The following is an 18,900-nucleotide window of genomic DNA, read 5'->3' on the forward strand; positions in this document are numbered from 1 at the left end:
TGTCAGAGTCACATCTCTTGCCACTAGGCCCACTTCAATGTCGGAATGATGCCCTTCTGCCACCACCAGACGTAACCAAATCACAAAATCGCTAATCCTCAGGTCACGATGTGGACTAGGTAAGAAGTCAGACGACATCATGTTATAGTCCAACAGGTTAACTGAAATCACAAGCTTTTGGAGCATTGCCCTTTCGTCAGGTGCCATCTTTCACTGCTTGGCCTACGTCATCAACGTTTCCTCATCAATGTAGCAGTCATCAATCCCCAAACCAGGTCCTGTGTTTGCCCCAGCAAAGAAAACAAGAGTTCACTTGCTGCTGCCATGAATTCCACAATGGACTTACTCACCACCACGTTGAGGTCCATGCTGGGATCCCTCAATGCTACTGATTTCACCCAATCTTAGGAAAGAGGTCAGTGAAGCAGAAAAGAAAAAAAAGAAAAAGAAGTGGAAGGAGAAGACAAGCCGTGGCTCAGGAGCCCTACATTGTCAGTATCTTGATGACACCACTGATGAACTTATTTCATTAAAATCAATAATTATACATTTTAAAAGCTTCAACCTGCACCATTTAGCAATCTTGCATCACAGATTATTTAAAGCAGCATAATTTTGCAAAAAGCTTACTGATAACAAATAACATTATCTTGATTTAGAACAATCCTCAGTTCGAACCCATATAAGGCAATGCTAAGTTTCACAGCCCCATATTCCTTGCACAATTTTGCGGAACTTTCCACCAATTGACTAATTAATTAGCATTAACTTGCATAACACTACAGATTATGTCTGGCATCCATAGGATGATGAACATTTCAAATATTTCTTTTACTCCACTTATACATAAAATCTGAAAAATCTGGTGACCATTGTGTTATCAAATTAGAAATGTGAAACAGCTTCTGACCCAAGTAAGGGCAATTACATGATGTACAAGAACAAACCTCTGGTAGAGTGGTGTACTTTGTCAACTGCAGGAACCAACATTCCTTTTCAAAAACATCTGCACACATATTTCATATTCATAAAATCATTTTTGTTGGTTATTTTTCTTCACTTGTGCTCGTAAAATAACAAAAAGATACATTATGGCTGATATGGGAGGAATGTACAGTCACTCTGATTCCATTATCCATGATCACAACATAAAAATATTTTATCCAAGTCCTGATATAGACAATTATACAGTTTCTCTATTAGATTTAGATTGTTGGCAATCACTCACAAGTATGATTGTCCATCCAGGAGATGTCATATCATCAGTCATGGATTCTTGAGTCTTTTGCATGGTGGAGAGTCCAATCCTAGAGTCACATCTCCAACCACACATTTGGCAGCTGTTTCCAAGAGGTGGAATTGGTCCTTTGCCTCGAGATCGCCGACAATGCTTTTTCTGGTTCCTCTTCAGCATTTTCTCTTTCAAAGAATGGTGTCCCTTCACACAGGAGCTTCCTCCAATGCAATTTCTTATGAACAAAGGTGTCCCACATTGAAATTGATGTTGTATTTCTTTATAGAAGTTTTTAGGGAGATTTTAAAACACTTCCTTTGTTTTCCTCTCATTTGCTCCTTCCTTGAGCTGGAGGAAAATGATTTGTTTTGGTAATTGGAACTCATATCTTTAGCATGTGGCCAGCCAGGCTGAGTTGGTTTCAGATGATCACGGCATCGATACTGGTACTATTGGCTGCTTCAAACATGCTAATATTAGTACACCTATTGTCCTAGCTGATGCGGGAAATCTGTCTCAAACAGCTTTGATGTTACTTCTCAAGGACCTTGAGGTGGCGTTTATATATAATCCAAGTTTCTGAACCATATATAGAAGAATTAGAAGAATGATTACCTTATACACAAGGATCTTGGTATCAGCACAGATGTCATTGTCGTCAAACACTTTCATCCTTAGGCATCCAAAGGCAGCATTATTAGATTGGATGTGATGGTGAATCTCCTCATCCACGTCAGCCTTAGTTCAGAGGCAGCTTCCCTCATAGGGAAAATGTTCCTTGTTCGGGAAGATTTCTGCATTGATCTCAATGGAGGTTTGGTACTGGAATTTGACCTAAAGACAGGTTCTTAAAGGATTTGAGGCTTCTTGAGGTTAAGGCTGAGATCAATTTTTTGGTAGGCTTCCACAAAGGCATTAAGTGAGACTTGAAAATTCTCTTCTGACAGAACAGAAATGAAATTATCATCTGAAAACTGAAATTCTTGAATTAAGGTTGATATTGTTTACTTCTTGGATTGTAAACAATTGAATTTTCTGTCCATCCTGTAAACATTGTCCAAGCCACTGGGAAGCTTTTTCTTGACAAGATGAAAAATGGTGGTGATGAAGTTGGAGAAAAGGATAGGGGTGATGACACATTCATGCTTAATTCCTGTCTTGATCTCAAAAGACTTGCCAATTTACCAACAGTGAGAACAAAAATATCTAAACAACCAAGGTTATTTCATAAATACTTATTGTAAAACAAACCTCCTGGAGTTAGAATTGCTTTTCTCCAAATACTTTCTCATCAATAAAGAAAAAAGGTATATTATCCCTACGATTTATTTCCTGGGAGGCTCACAGCAGTGACAAGATTAAAAACTTTTAATCCCAGAATCTGAAAGACAATTTCAGAAGTGAAGACACAGAATTGGTTAACACACAATTTGTATTATGAAAATATAAAATGGTTATTCCTCTAAATAACCCAGAAAACATACATTCTCTTAAGGTAACGGGAAAAAAAAGTGGATTTCACTGCAGATAATTACTTTAAGGCAATGATTGTTATTCCTGTAAGGCAAAACATAATAAGATATAGAATGTTCCAAGGTTTGTCAATGTTGTGTTCTTGCATGTGTGGTCAAGTTACCAATCACACATTGTCTCTGGGAGATTGACAAAGGCAATCTGCTCATGAAATACTATATTTAGCACAGACTGCCAGAAAAACAATTAGGTTTCATACTGATAACACCACAAGCATGTCAGACTCAGGAGACACAAGCTGAGGAGCTTGTTCTGTAGCAGCTTTCCTCAACTGAAAATTCAAAACATAAACTTTAAGCCTGTAAGCCCTATTCACAAGGAACAGCCATAAAACCCAGTTCTGAAACAATCAGGTGTCTTCTCTGAAGTGAGTTCAAGCAACCAAGAACAGCTATTATCTGGAATCTTTCAGTTTTCAAAAAAAATGCCCTGCTTAAAAAGAAAAGTTCCAAGAAGTCTCTTCATTAGCATTTTAAAAATAAGAATCCAGACAAATCCACAATCATTCAAACTCAAATCCACTTAATTAAATATGAGGTGTCTTTCTAACAATGTTGACAAATCCAGTACTGTTTAACAAATCAACTCCAGTGCTCATGTGTGCATGCAGGGTAACTACAATGCTTCCCATCAGATTACCAACTTCGGTTTGACTTATTTCTGGAAGTTTTAAAGACCATCCATCTTCTAATCATCCTGGTTAGTCAGTGTTATTTTTCCTCCACTTTCTAATGCTTTGAATGACTGGAGGACAACTATTATGGTACCATTTTTCCAGGAATGATGGTAGAGATAAACCAGCAAAGTACAGGACATTGAGTCTAATATCCTTGGTACAGAAGTAATTGGAAAAGATTCTGAGGGACAAAGTTAATCTCCATTTGTAGAGACAAGGATCAATGAAGGATAGTCAGCAGACGGTATTACTCAAAGCATATTTTGTGATTGGAAATCTGTATTCTGTGGCATACCACAGGGTTTGATGCTGGGTCACACACTGTTGCAGACATTAATGATCTAGACATTAATGTAGGAGGTATGATCGGTAAGGTCATGAAAATTGGTGGTGTGGTTAATATGACAAAAAAAGATGGAAAATATAGGACATTATAGATGGGTCAGTTAGGTAGGCTGAACAGAAGTAAATGGAATTTAAATGCTAAAAAGTGCAAGGTTAATCCTCCCAAAGTGAATTACAAGAAATGTAGAAAATAGGAGTATAAAGTAGGCCACTCGGCCCTTTGAAACCGTTCCACATTTCAACATTGTCACAGTCGATCATCCAACTTAGTCCCCCATTTTTGCTTTTCCCCCCCTACCCTCTGGTCCCTTTAGCCCCAAGAACTGTTTCTAACTCCTTCTTGAAAGCATTCAATGTTTTGGCCTCAATTGCTTTCTATGTCAGAGAATTCTACAGGCTCATCAGTCTGTAGGTGAAGAGACTTCGTCTCATCTCAATCGTAAATGGCCTACCTTGTGGCCTCAGACAGTGTTTCCTGGTTCGGGACTCCCGAGTCATTGGAAACCTCCTTCCTGTGTTAATCCATTCTGGTCCTGTTAAAATTTTGTACATTTAAGAAGACTGCTCATTCTTCTAAACTTCAGTGAAGGCAGTCCAAATTGATCCAGTCTGTCTTCATACATCAGGGATCAGTCAAGCAAGGTAATAGGCATTGAATGACAGTGGAAGTATAGAAGATCAAAGGGACCTTGGTGTACATGTCCATGGATCTTGAAAGAAGCAGGATAAGTCGATCAGGTTGTTAAGAAGGCATATAGGATATATAGTCAAGGCTAATAATGTGTATAAGATTAGTTAGGCCACAGATGGAGTATTTCGTGCAGTTCTGCTCACCATACTTTAAGAAGGATGTCATTGCACTACATACAAACAAGGAACAAGAGTAGGTCACTTGGTCCTTCAATCCTGCTCAGCCATCCAATCAGACCATGGCTGACCTGATTTTAATCTCAACTGACCTGATTTTAATCTGAACTGTCTACTGAGTCAGTATGGGTGGAAGTTAGGAACAGCAAAGAAACAGCCACTGCATTGGGGGGTTTCTACAGACCACCTAATAGCAGTAGAGAGATTGAAGAACTCATTGGTGGACAGATTCTGGAAAAATGCAGAAGCAGCAGAAGTTGTTGTTATGTGTGATTTCAACTTTCCCAATATCGACTGGAACCTCCTAAATGCAGATGGTTTGGACGGAGCCGTTTTTGTCAGGTGTGTTCAGGAAGGTTTCCATTCTCAGTGTGTAGACAGACTGACAAGGGGAGGGGGGGCTATTTTGGATTTGGTGCTCAGCAACGAGCCAGGACAGGTGTCAGATCTCGTGGTGGGAGAGCATTTTGGTGACAGTGATCACAACTGCCTCACATTTGGAGAGTGAAAGGAACAGTTACCAAAGGAAGATATTTCATTGGGGAAAAGGAAATTATGACGCTATCAGACAGGAGTTGGGAAATATAGATTGGGAGCAATTGTTCCACAGAAAGGGCACAGCAGTTAGGTGGAGACTATTTAAGGAGCAGTTGTTGCGAGTGATGCACAAATTTGTTCCTCTGAGACAGGTAAGAAGGGGTAAGATTAAGGAACCTTGGATGACGCAAACAGAAGAGCTTCTCGTCAAAAGGAAGAAGGCAGCTTACGTAAGGTGGAGGGAGCAAGAATCTAGCACAGCTTTAAAGGATTACAGGCTTGCTAGAAAGGAGCTTAGAAATGGACTGAGGAGAGCTAGGAGGGGGCATGAAAAAGGCTTGGCAAGAAGGATTAGGGAGAACCCAAAGGAATACGTGAGGAATAAGAGAATGATCAGGCAGAGGGTAGGGCCGATCAGGGGTGGTGGAGGGAACTTGTGCATGGAGTCTGAGCAGATAGGGGAAGCCTTAAATGAGTTTTTTGCGACTGTTTTCACCAAGGAGTGGGATGCTTCCATACTAAATGAAAACTTTGAGGAGCTGGGATACAGTCTTGACCAGATCAAGATTGATGAAGTTGATGTGCTGGAAATTTTGGAAAACATTAAGATTGATAAGTCCCCAGGGACAGACCAGATTTATCCTAGGCTGCTCTGGGAAGCGAGAAAGGAGGTTGCTAAGCGAGTATATTTGCTTCCTCACTCTCCATGGGAGTCATATCAGATGATTGGAAGGAGGCGAATGTTATTCCTCTTTTCAATAAGGGTAATAGAGAAATCCCTGGCAATTACAGACCAGTCAGTCTTACGTCTGTAGTCAGCAAAGTTTTGGAAAGAATTCTGAGGGATAGGATTCATGACTATTTGGCAAAGCATAGTGTGATTAAAAGCAGTCAGCATGGCTTTTTGAGGGACAGATCATGCCTCACAAATCTTATTCAGTTCTATGAGGAGGTGTCAAGACAGGTCGACGAAGGTCAAGCAGTGAATGTGGTGTATATGACTTCAGCAAGGCATTTGATAAGGTTCCCCATGGTAGGTTCATTCATAAAGTCAGGAAGTATGGGATACAGGGAGATTTGGCTATCTGGATTCAGAATTTCCTGGCTGAAAGAAGGCAGAGAGTGGTTGTAGATGGAAAATATTCTGCCTGGAGATCAGTGTTGAGTGGATCTTCAAACTATAACTCCTCGTACCAGTCAAACCTGCCCTGGGGAAAAATCTCTGACTATTGACTCTATCTATTCCACTCATTATCTTGTATACCTTGATCAGGTCTCCTCTCTTCCTCCTTCTCTCCAGACAGAAAGGTCCAAGCTTATTCAACCTTTCTTCATAAGGCAAATCCTCCAGTCCAGGCAGCATCCTGGTAAACCTTCTTTGCACCCTTTCCAAAGCCTCTGTATCTTTCCTATAGTAGGGCGACCAGAACTGGACACAGTATTCCAAGTGTGGTCTCACCAGGGACTTGTAGAGCCATAACAGGGCTCTGTTTCTTGGGCCTCTGCTCTTTGTAGTTTTTATAAATGACTTGAATGAGGAGTTTGAGGAGTGGGTTAGTAAATTTGCAGATGACACAAAGGTTGGAGGTGTCATCGATAGTATCGAGGGCTATTGCAGGCTGCAGCAGGACATAGACAGGATGCAGAGCTGGGCTGAGAAATGGCAGCTGGAGTTCAACCTGGATAAATGCTAAGTGATGCATTTTGGAAGATCGAACTCGAATGCTGAATATAGGATTAAAGACAGGATTCTTGGTAGTGTGGAGGAACAGAGGGATCTGGGTGAGCAAGTACATAGATCCCTCAAAGTTGCCACCCAAATGGATAGGGTTGTTAAGAAAGCATATGGTGATTTGGCTTTCATTAACAGGGGGATCGAGCTTAAGAGCCGCAAGGTTTTGTTATGGCTCTACACTAGCCTGTTTAATCTTTCTTCTTTAGGTAATCTACTCATTTGAGGTATTAGTCTTAAAACAAAAACAAAGAACAAAGAGCAATGCAGCACTGCAACAAGCCCTTCAGCCCTCCAAGTCTGCACCAATACATTTTGCCCTTCCATATTAAAACTGTCTTCATGTACAGGATCTGTACTCCTCTATTCTGCTCCCAACACCAAGTCTGCCAGCATGTTCTGGCACTCACCCCCCCACCCCCTTTGTGTGAAAAACTTGCCTCACACATCTCTTTTAAACTGCTCCCCCTGCCCACAACAGCCCTCCCCTCACCAACACCTTCATTCTAGTAATTGAACCCTTCACCCTGGGAAAAAGACTCATACTTTCCACTCCATCATGCCATTCACAATCTTACAAACTTCTTTCAAGTCACCCCTCAACCTCCTGTGTTCCAGTGAAGACAAACCCAGTCAATCCAACACTTCTTCATAGCTAAAATCACTCCATATCAGTCAACATTGTGGTAAATCTTTTCTGTGCCCTCTCTAAAGCATCCACATTTTTCTGGTAGTGTGGTGACCAGAACTATAATATTCCAAGTGTGGCCTAACTAAATTTCTATAAAGCTGCAGCATAACCTGCCTATCCATATACTGAATGTCCCTTCCTATGAAGGCAAGCATGCCAAAAGTCTTTTTTACTACCTTATCTACATGTGCTGCCACCTTCAGTGATCTGAGAACCTGCACATCCAGATCTCTCTGTATATCAATACTCTTAAGTGTTCTGTCATCACTGTATAATTTCCATCTGGACTTGACTTTCCTAAATACATTACCTCACATTGGTCTAGATCAAACTACATCTGCCATTCCTCTGCCCATGCATCCAACTGATCTATATTCTGCTGTATCCTCTGAAAATCCTCCTCACTATCTGCAACACCACCAATCTTTGTATCATCTGCAAACTTCTAACAACTGTCGTTTGAAATATTCCCACATGTCCAATGTGGATTTACCCTGAAACAACCGCTTCCAGTCAAAATTCTCCAGTTCCTGCCAAATATTGCTGTAGTTCACCTTCTCCTAATTTAAAACCTTCACTTGAGGAATGCTGTTATCCCTATCCATGAGGATCTTAAAACTCATGGTATTATGATCACTACTCTCAAATTACTCTCCAACTGAAACTTCACTCACCTGGCCAGGCTCATTTCTCAAAACCAGTTTCAATATTATCTCATCCCTGGTTAGACTGTTTGCATACTGTATCAAGAGACCCTCCTAAATGGTACTTATAAATTCCCCATCCAAGCCCCTAGCATGAAGTGAGTCCCAGTTAATATATGGGAAGTTAAAATTGCCCACCAGAACAACCTTCTGTTCTTTTATCTTACAAAAATCTGACTACAGTGTTTTCTGTATAACATGACAGTTGCATTCCTCTGCAACCCCACACAATGGAAAATCACGCTATGGAAAACCACTACAGAAAATCGTGCTGTAGAAGATCACTATACAAAATTGCTATACCCATTCAGTAGGAAGTTCGCATTATCAAAACAATATCAACAATTGGTCAATCATGTTACAGCCAATTCGAGGTGATGAAATACACACTATACCAGAATGACCTGTACATATCCTCTCTTCTATCTCCCGCTGGCTGTTGGGAGGCCGAAAGAATACTGCCAGCATTGTGACTTCACTTTTCCTATTCCAGAGTTCTACCCGTATTGCTGCACGGGTCCTCTGATGTATCTTCCCTCAGTACAGCTGTGAGATACTCCTTTACCAGTAACAACTCCCTCATCACTTTCACCTCCCCTTCTATCACACCTGAAACATCTAAACCTGGGACATTCAGCTGCCAGTCCTATCCCTCTTTCAGCCAGATCTCTGCAATCATAATAATGCCATAGTTCCAAGTACTAAACAAAGTTCTAAGTTCATTTAGATTAGATTCCCTACAGTATGGAAACAGGCCCTTCAGCCCAGCAAGTCCACACTGACTGTCCGAACAGTCACCCACCCAGACCCATTCCCCTATCCTATATTTACCCCTGACTAATGTGCCTTACACTATGGGCAATTTAGCATGGCCAATTCACCTGACCCACACATCTTTGGATTGTGGGAGGAAACTGGGGCACTCGGAGTAAACCCACGCAGACACTGGGAGAATGTGCAAACTCCACACAGACAGTTGCCCCAGGCAGGAATCGAACCTGGGTACCTGGTGCTGTGAGGCAGCAGTGCTAACCACTGAGCCACCGTGCCACCCCCAATTACCTTACCTATTACATGTATATATCTCGCATTGAAACACGTGCATTTCAGACCAGCTCCCCTGCAATTTTCACCAGTGTTTCCCTGCCTGTTCTTGTTCTTAGTCATACTTGCCTTGGTTTCTACCTTTCCCTCAATTTCTGCATCTACTACCCTACTCCCCTGGTTCCCAACCCCCGCCACACTAGTTTAAACCCTCCTCAACTCCTCTACCAAGTACCCCGACTAAAGACATCAGTCCCAGTCTTCTCTGAACTCCTTCCAATGCATTAATATCCTTCCATAAGTATGATAACCAGTATTGCACAAAGTACTCCAGATGCCTAGTGCCTTAAATAAGCATAACCTCCTTATTCTTGCATTCAATTTCTCTCGCAATAAACAATAACATTCTATGAGCTCTCCTGATTACTTGTGTATCCACATATTAATATTCTGCAGTTTCTGCACTAGGACAGCAAGGTCTCTCCAGATCTCAGAGCTCTGCAATCTCTCACCATTTAGATCATTTTAATCTTTCTGCCAAATTGATCAATATCACATTCCCCACATTGTACTCCATTCACCAGATCTTCACCCACTCACATAAGGATCCTATAAAGCAATATAAATAGCTTATGTCCTTTTCATTACTCACTTTCCTACCTACTTTGTCTCATCAGCAACTTTAGCTATCATTCTTTCAATCCTTTTACCCAAATCATTTATATAAAATTGCCACGGGTTGAAACTCCACTTCCAACCTGCATCACACCACTTGTGACATTCTGCCAACCTGAAAAATTACCTGAAATAATCCAGGTAATTATAGACTGGTGAACCTGATGTCAGTGGTAGGGAAGCTGTGGGAGAAGATACCAAGAGATAGGATCTATTCCCATTTGGAAGACAATGAGCTGATCAGTGATAGGCAACATGGTTTTGTGCAGGGAAGGTCATGTCTTACCAACATAATAGAATTCTTTGAGGAAGTGACAAAGTTGATTGATGAGGGAAGGGCTGTAGATGTCATAAACATGGACTTCAGTAAGGCATTTGATTAGGTTCCCCATGGTAGGCTGACGGAGAAAGTGAAGTCACATGTGATCCAGGGTGTACTAGCAACATGGATAAAGAACTTGCTGGACAATAGGAGACAGAGAGTAGTAGTGGAAGGGAGTTTCTCAAAATGGATAACTATGACCACTGGTGTTCCACAGGGAACCATGCAGCAACCACTGTTGTTTGTGATATACATAAATGATCTGGAGGAAGAATAGCAAGTTCGCAGATGACACTAAGATTGGTGGAATAGCAGATAGTGAAGGGGACTGTCAGAGAATGCAGGAAAATATAGACAGATTGGAGAGTTGGGCGGAGAAATGGCAGATGGGGTTCAATCCGGGCAAATGTGAGGTGATGTATTTTGGAAGATCCCAATTCAAGAGTGAACTATACAGTAAATGGAAAAGTCCTGGGGAGAGATCTGGGTGTTCAGGTCCATTGTACCCTGAAGGTGGCAACACAGGTCAATGGAATGGTCAAGGCAGCATAAGGCATGCTTTCCTTTATCAGACAGGGTATTGATTACAAGAGTTGGCAGGTCATGTTACAGTTATATAAGACTTTGGTTCGGCTACATTTGGAATACTGCGTACAGTTCTGGTTGCCACATTACCAAAAGGATGCGGATGCTTTGGAGAGGGTGCAGAGGAGGTTCACCAGGATGTTGCCTGGTATGCGCTAGCTATGAAGAGAGGTTGAGTAGATTAGGATTATTTTCATTAGAAAGACAGAGGTTGAGGGGGGACCTGATCGAGGTCTACAAAATCATGAAAGGTATAGAGAGGGTATATAGCAAGAAGCTTTTTCCCCAGAGTGGGAGACTCAATTACTAGGGGTCACGAGTTCAAGTGAAGGGGAAAGTTTAAGGGAGGTATGCGTGGACGTCCTTTATGCAGAGGGTGGCCAGTGCCTGGAACATGTTCCCAGTGGAGGTGGTAGAGGCAGGCATGATAGCGTCATTTAAGATGTATCTAGACAGATACATGAATGGGCAAGGAGCAGAGGGATACAGACCTTTAGAAAATAGGCAACAGGTTTAGATAGAGGATCTGGATCATCGCAGGCTTGGAGGGCTGAAGAGCCAGTTCCTGGGCTGTAATGTTCTTTGCTCTTACTCCTACTCTCTGCTTTCTGTTAGCAAGCAAATCTACCCATGACGCTATGTTACACCCTACACCAAAAGCTTTAATTTTGCACAATAAGTTTTGATGTGGAATGCCTTCTAAGCACATCACACCCACTGGTTCCCCTTCATCAACAGTACAAGTTACTTGTTTAAAAAATTTGATCATGGGACATGGGTGTCACTGGCTGGGCCAGCAACTGTTGCCCTTCTCTATTTGCCCTTGAGGTGGTGGCATACTGCCTTCTTGAAACACTCGAGTCCACTTGTTGTAGGTAGACCCACATTGCTGTTTGGGAGAAAATTCCAAGATTTTCACCCAACAATACTTAAGGAATGACAGTAAATTTCTTGAGAAGTATACTAACCTTTTTCAAAGAATTCCAATAAATTAGATTTCTTTAACAAAACCATGATGGCTCTGCCTGATTACCTTGAACTTATCCAAGTACCTTGTTATAATGTCTTTAATGAGTATTTCCAACATTTTTCCCTCTGACAGAAATTAAATACAGGCCAGTTAGATTTCCTGCTTTCTGTTTCCCTCCCCTTTTGAATAAAGAAGTCACACTTTGCGATTTTCTAATTGAAAGGAACCTTTCCTGAATCTACTGCACTTTGGAAAATTAAAACCAATGCACTAGAGTGGGTGAAAAAGAGACTGCTTGTGCTGGGGTGATTCAGCTATGAAGACAGACTAGTTCAGCTGGGGTTAGAGAGCACAGGAAGACGGTTTAGGGACCTGATTGAGGTATACACAGTTCTGAGGGTCATAGACAGGGAGAAACCTTTCCCCTTAATATAGGGGTCAAAACAGGAGGCTCAGTTTTAGAGCAAAGAGCAGGAGGTTTAGAGGGTGTTTGGGGGAAAAAATTCACCCAGAGAATTGTGGGCTTCTGGAAGTCACAGACTGTCAGGGTGATATAGACAGAAATCCCCAAGATATTTAAAAACTATTCAGATGACCATTTGAAATGCCACAGCATTCAAGGCTATCAGCCAAGTGCTGGGAAATGGAATAAGAATAGATAGTTGTTGGAAGACTGCTGCGAACACATTGGGCCTGTGCTGTAAAATCTCTATGACTCGAAGTAGAAAAGACATCCCTATCATTTATTTCCTGGGTGGCTTACGGCCGTGGAACAATAATTAAATCTTTAAATAGAGACTTCACGATAGTTCCAGGAGTGTTAGCAACAGTATTCTCCCTGCCTCATCCTGGAATTAGATCACGGGAAAGCTAATCACTTGGAACGAAAGGCAGAAAGTGCTGGAATTGCATTGGAGATTTGACATAACCAACATTTTTTAACATTTAATATCTCCTGTCTTCCATTCAATCAGATTCCTTCTCTTTTGTTTGTTTCCCCACCCTCCCCGTTTCAACTGCTTAAAACCAATCACCTTTCTAACTTTCCCTTGATTGCGATGCTGGGTCATCGACCTGAAACATTAACTCCATTTCTCTCTACAGAGATGCTGTCCGACCTGCTGAATATTTGCAGTAATTTCGGTCTCTATATCACATATCCAGCACCCACAGTGTTTCCCATGCGTTCAGGAAATATTAGGCAAGGCGATATTAGGCGGCCAGGTCTGATGAAAGCAAAGATCTTTCTATCCAAGTGCCATTTCCTTGTCTTGAGAGAGGCTCCAGAACTCAGAGAGTCCCACTCGCGGGCTGGGAAATAAGATCTAACGGTCATAGAAACCCGGACTGGGAATCAGACTACAGTACACAACAACAAAGACCGCGATACAAACAATAACTGGCACTCACACACTTGCCCTGTGTTAAATTGCGAGCCAAGGATAATCTCCATACAGCGACCAAGCCGCAGGTTCCAATGCCCCTGAGGCGGACAACAGCTCGAGCTCACCACCTGTCAACCTGCCGCGTCGCCTAGCGCAACGCACATGCGCAGGCTGAGGGTCTGCTGCCTGGGGTAACGCATGCGCAACCAGGACGTTGGTTGGGGGGGCGCTGGTGAAACTCTGCACATGCGTGTTCGTGGCCTCTCGTCGCTCACCGCCCTCCAAAAGCAGATGTCCAAGAAGTACGCATGCTCGTCTAGTGAGGGGCGGTCTCATGTTGTAATGGCGAGTACGCATGCGCGAATCTCACCCTCCCCTGAGTCGACGAGAGATTGATGTGGAGGTAACGGAGTTGGATTCGAGATGGACACAGTTAATAAGCAGGTTAAAAACCTGGAGGAAGAACGCCTTATCTTTCACCTCGGAACACTTCAACGCCAGGGCATCAATGTGGACTTCACCAGTTTCCTCATTTCCCCTTCCCCCACCTAACTCCAGCTCAGCACTGTCCCCATGACCTGTCCATCTTCCTTTCCACCTGTCCACTCCACCCTCCTCTCTGACATATCACCTCCATCCCCTCCCCCTCTCATCTATTGTACTCTATGCTACTTTCTCCCCACCCCCAACCTCCTCTCATTTATCTCTCCACCCTGCAGGTTCCCTGCCTCTTCCTGATGAAGAGCTTTTGCCGGAAACATCGATTTTCCTGCTCCTTGGATGCTGCCTGACCTGCTGTGCTTTTCCAGCACCACTCTAATCCAGACAGTTAAAAAGCACACAACACCAGTTTATAGTCCAACAGGTTTATTTCGAAGCCTAGATTACTGATATGTATGCTCAATATATTGTTTCAGTTGCATGACAGTGTAATCATTTGCTATAAATTCTGTGTCTTATGAACCTGCTCCACAACCACCTGATGAAGGAGCAGTGCTCTGAAAGCTAGTGCTTCCAAATAAACCTGTTGGACTATAACCTGGTATTGTGTGATTTTTTAACAAGAGAATGGTGAGTGAAAACCAAAAGGATGCTGTAAATCAGAAACAAAGACATAAGTTGCTCGAAACGTTCAGCAGTTCTGACAGCATCTCTGAAGAGAAATCAGAGTTAACGTTCCTCAGAACAGTTCTGGGGAAGGGTCACTTGACCTGAAATGTTAACTTTGATTTCTCTTCACAGATGCTGCCAGACCTGCTTCTGTTTTTGTGTGGTCACAAAGTTATACAGTGTGGAAACAGACTCTTTAGTCCAAGCCGACCAAGGTTCCCAAACTAAATTAATCCCACCTGCCTTAGCTTTGTCCATAACCCTCCAAATCTTTCCTATTCATGAATGTATCCAAATGTCTTCTAAACATTTTAACTGTTACTGCATTCATCACTTTCCTTGGAAATTCATTCCACACACAAACCACTCTCTCCAAAAAAGGTCGCCCGTCGTGTCCATTTTAAATCTTTCTCCTCTCACCTTAATATTCCCCCTAGTTTAAACTTCCCCACCCTTGGGAAAAGATGTTGTCATTCACCTTATCTCTGTCCCTCATGATTTTATAAACCTCAAGATCACTCCTCAACCTTCTACACTCCAGTGAAAGAAGTCTATTTTATATCTCAAACCCTTGTCATTAAATAACAATTTAATATTTAGATACCTATTGAAAACACAGTGCAAAATTTAAAGGAACCATCACAGTAATGTGCTTGACTCTGAACTGCTCCCTGACATAGCCTGATAAATCAATCAGTTCAAGGGAAGTGATGGATAAACCATAAAAAAAAACCTCCCATTAAATATCATGGAGGAAGGAATAAAAAGTGGTGGTGTTCTAGTCACTGGGTGGCATGGTGATTCGTGGTTAGTACTGCTGCCTCACAGCCCCTTGGACCCATCTTCAATTCCAGCCTGAGTGACTATGTGGAGTTTATATGTTCTCCCAGATGTGCAGCAATGGTGGATTAGCCCTAGTGAATGTGGGGTAGAGCAGGGGTTTAATGTGTAATGTTGATGAGGGGAATATGCTAGGCAGTCAGACAAGGGTCATATTGAGTTTAATCAGGAACGTCTGGGAGCTTAGGCCTGTGATTTGCATATCCTGCACCATGTGGGTAAATCTGAGATGATACCCCTGGTGGTTTAAATGACCACATGTGCATGAAATACCTTTGGCAGGAAGAGTTCAGAGCTATCAGTTTGATGTATTCTGAGAGATGATATAATGGATTTGGCATCCTGAGAGATCTGTATTACTCAAGGGATGTAATGTAAAGATTACTAACTGGCTAGGGTTAGAGAGAGAAAAATAGTAATGAAGATATTAAATAGGAAGAGTGAAATGGAAGATATTGGAAGGAAAATAATAGAATGCAAAAGGGATAATGAAAGAAAGTACAAAAGAGGAAAATCTGGGATGTCAATGCCGAGAGGAAAAACGGACAACAAGGGGACTTAATATACACATTCTAGAACATTGATATACACATTGTAGAACATTGTTATACAAATTCTAGAACATTGTGGGTAGCAGAAGCTCCAACCATATATTTTCTAATAAGTTTATATGTAGTGGTTTTGGCAGTGCACACGAAGGTTCTAATATTTTATCCGCATTCTTGAATAGGGAAAATGATAGATTGAATAATTAGAATATTCTGCCTAACATGAGTTAGCGAGTAAGCTTCTAGTGTCTGTGACACAAGATAAAAATAATATTCCCTTTGGAAAATGAAAAGTAATTAGCAATAGCCAGCAGAGATTTGTAAAACGCAAAACACATTTGACACATTTAATCAAGGAAAAAAAGAATATGGCCATAAAGAAAAAGGAATGCATATCATACAAGTGGATTTTCAAAAAGCATTTGAAGTGTCACATAAGCTTTTCCTTTACAAGTATTAAATTCCCATTAAATGGGAATGTAATAACGTGCATTTAAAGTTGATTTGAAGAAATAATGGTGAAGGAATTTAAAAAAAAGAAAAGAAACTGATGGAAATTCTCAGTGTGTGACATCTTAATTGGAGGAAGGAACAAAGTTAATTAATCAAGATTGTGGCCTATCATCAGACCCTGTAAATCTGAAGAGTTAGGACTTTTGTTGTGCAGTGATAGGGTCTCTATCCCTGGACCAGGACTCGAGTTCCAACTGTTTCAGAGGTGTGCAATAACGTTCCTGAACAGTATAATCAGAAAATATCTTAAACCTGTGTTGAATTCTAGTTTTCTCTCCACAGATGTTGCCAGACTTGCTGAATATACTGTATCCAGTTTATTTCCTGTTTATGTTAATAGATTTTTTTTGCAGAGCCCTCCAACATTGGCTGATGATCTCTCTCAAATCCATACATAGAAGTCACAGTGTGGAAACAGGTCTTACGGACAAAGCAGCTCATGCTGATATTTTCCATCCAAATACTACTTAATCTAATCATGAATGTTGGTGCGAGAATTCTTAAACCAAGTAGAATAGCTGACATTAAATAGATTGCAAATATTTTAATTATTAAAACAGCTAATTGTATTCTGGACAGAGATACCTGGATATGCAGGTGTGAGATGATGCCAATGCAAATTTTAATAGTTGGTCTGGTATATGTCTGAGAAATCATAGGGAGTGTGGAAATAGAAAGGGCTCTCTGTACTGAATATCAAAATGATTAGGGCAGAAGTAATCACTCATGGATGAAGAATGTCTGAGGAACAATAAATCGATCATAACACAAGTAAGCATGAAGTGGAGGTGAAAGAGTCCCATTGTTGATGTCATTGATATACATATTAACACCGACTACATGTGGTAGAAACAACCTTATCTGTTAATTTTACATAAGCTTTACATAATTAGCCATAAAAGACAAATATACAGGATGTAATATAAGTCTTACTTGTTGTGATTTATATATGTATTAGTAATATTTAATTTACAGTTTGGATTTTGAACTAGTGACATGTGGATTTTCAGTATAATGATTAACATGCAAATATTTCTGTAGCTATGTTGATTTCTTGAAAAACATAGTATGAGAGAAAGACTTCCTAATGAGTAGTTTTCTTCTGTTGGTGAGTTTACAAGTGGATAGAGTAAACAGTTGTACTTGTCTATAGATAGATCCAGAGATCACCTTTTTTTTGGCTTAGGGAAAACAGCCATTGCTTGATGAAAAATTTCAGGTTTGCAGAAGTCTTGACTGAAGCTTGATGTGTAAGACTGTTGCTCCTAGAGAAATGGGATAATTTAGAACTGTTACAAAATAGACTGCCTCAGTGTTATTTGAATGTATCAGACCAGAACTGTTTTGGTTTAAACCCTGAAGGGCTTATTTGAAGCTGAGAAAGTCAAAACTCAGTTGTATGGAGACTCAAAACAAAAGAGGCCACATGATTCTTAAGACAGGGAATTGAAGCCACAGTTAAATTAGGCCCTATAGAGATGCTATAAAAGGTAATCACTTCTGAAGAAGAGTCTCTGGACCCAAAACATTAACTCTGCTTTCTTCCCACAGATGCTGCTAGACCTGTTGAGTTTCACCAGTAATTTCTGTTTGGAGGGAAACTTGCAGGTGGTGGTATTCAACGGCATTTTTTGTTTGTGTCTTATTGAAAGATGATCTCGTTAAAAGAGAAAAAAAACTGAATTTGATCCATTAAGCTTTCAGTCTAGAATATGAATTAGCTGGGTGTCACAATACTTGTGAGTAATGTTAGTCATGGTCTCCTGACCGTTCTATGTAATAGCTTAAATTTGCATAATCATCAATAAAGATCATGAGTTTCATGTCCACATGCCTCTATCATAAGAAAAGGATATTGAATGTGCATACCCAACCTTGCTGATATAATATGCTGAAGACCTTCTGATTCAGAGAAGGACAAAAAAAGACACATATACACAGGCACATATAACCAGAAAACAAATAATGTTTGCAGAGAAACACAAATAAATATTTATATAGAAATAGAGAAAAATAGATCAGTGGAAATATAGGAACAAAGTTACATATGAAGAGACTGATAAAGACAAGAAATAAATTGAGGATAATTATGCAGACAGAAATAGAATGAATGCAGAGAAATATAAAATAAAGATAAAAGTAGATGCAAGTACTGATGCAAAGCATGGAATACAGTTTACAACAACATTGAAAGGCACAGTCCTAACCATAGAATGAATGCCAAGAAACGAAAGAAAGAGTGAACTCACAAATCTAGCTACAGTCCTTGAAATAACTCCACAAAGTCTGGTGTCCTGTCATCAAGTCACCTTTTATTTAGATATTAAGAATTATTGGCTATAATACTGCTTCATACAGAGTCAGGCATTAGTGTTATTAGCTCTGAAACTCATCCTTTTTATATGTCAGCTCTCTGGGGATTGGACCAGATTGACAGCCTCAGTTAGAGAACTCATATTCTAAGAGGTTCAGCTGGCTAATCTTGTTACAATCATTATTTCCTAATTCAAGAAAAATACAAATGCACAACGCTCTCTTTGGGACCTTGCTGTGCACACACTTTGTAGGGCATTTACAGCAACTATGCCT

The 18,900-nt window shown here is 40.8% G+C and overlaps 1 long non-coding RNA gene across 1 annotated transcript in view; it reads right to left on the reverse strand.

Annotated features, from left to right (window-relative positions):
- Positions 1 to 13,503, reverse strand: part of LOC122539554 — a 52,847-nt gene extending 39,344 nt beyond the window's left edge. The window contains exon 1 of the long non-coding RNA XR_006309120.1: positions 13,326 to 13,503. This is a non-coding gene — a long non-coding RNA (uncharacterized LOC122539554). The remainder of the gene's footprint in view (positions 1 to 13,325) is intronic.
- Positions 13,504 to 18,900: the final 5,397 nt, after the last annotated feature.

Source organism: Chiloscyllium plagiosum, chromosome 32 (genome assembly GCF_004010195.1).
Source record: "Chiloscyllium plagiosum isolate BGI_BamShark_2017 chromosome 32, ASM401019v2, whole genome shotgun sequence".
NCBI classification, from domain to species: domain Eukaryota; kingdom Metazoa; phylum Chordata; class Chondrichthyes; order Orectolobiformes; family Hemiscylliidae; genus Chiloscyllium; species Chiloscyllium plagiosum.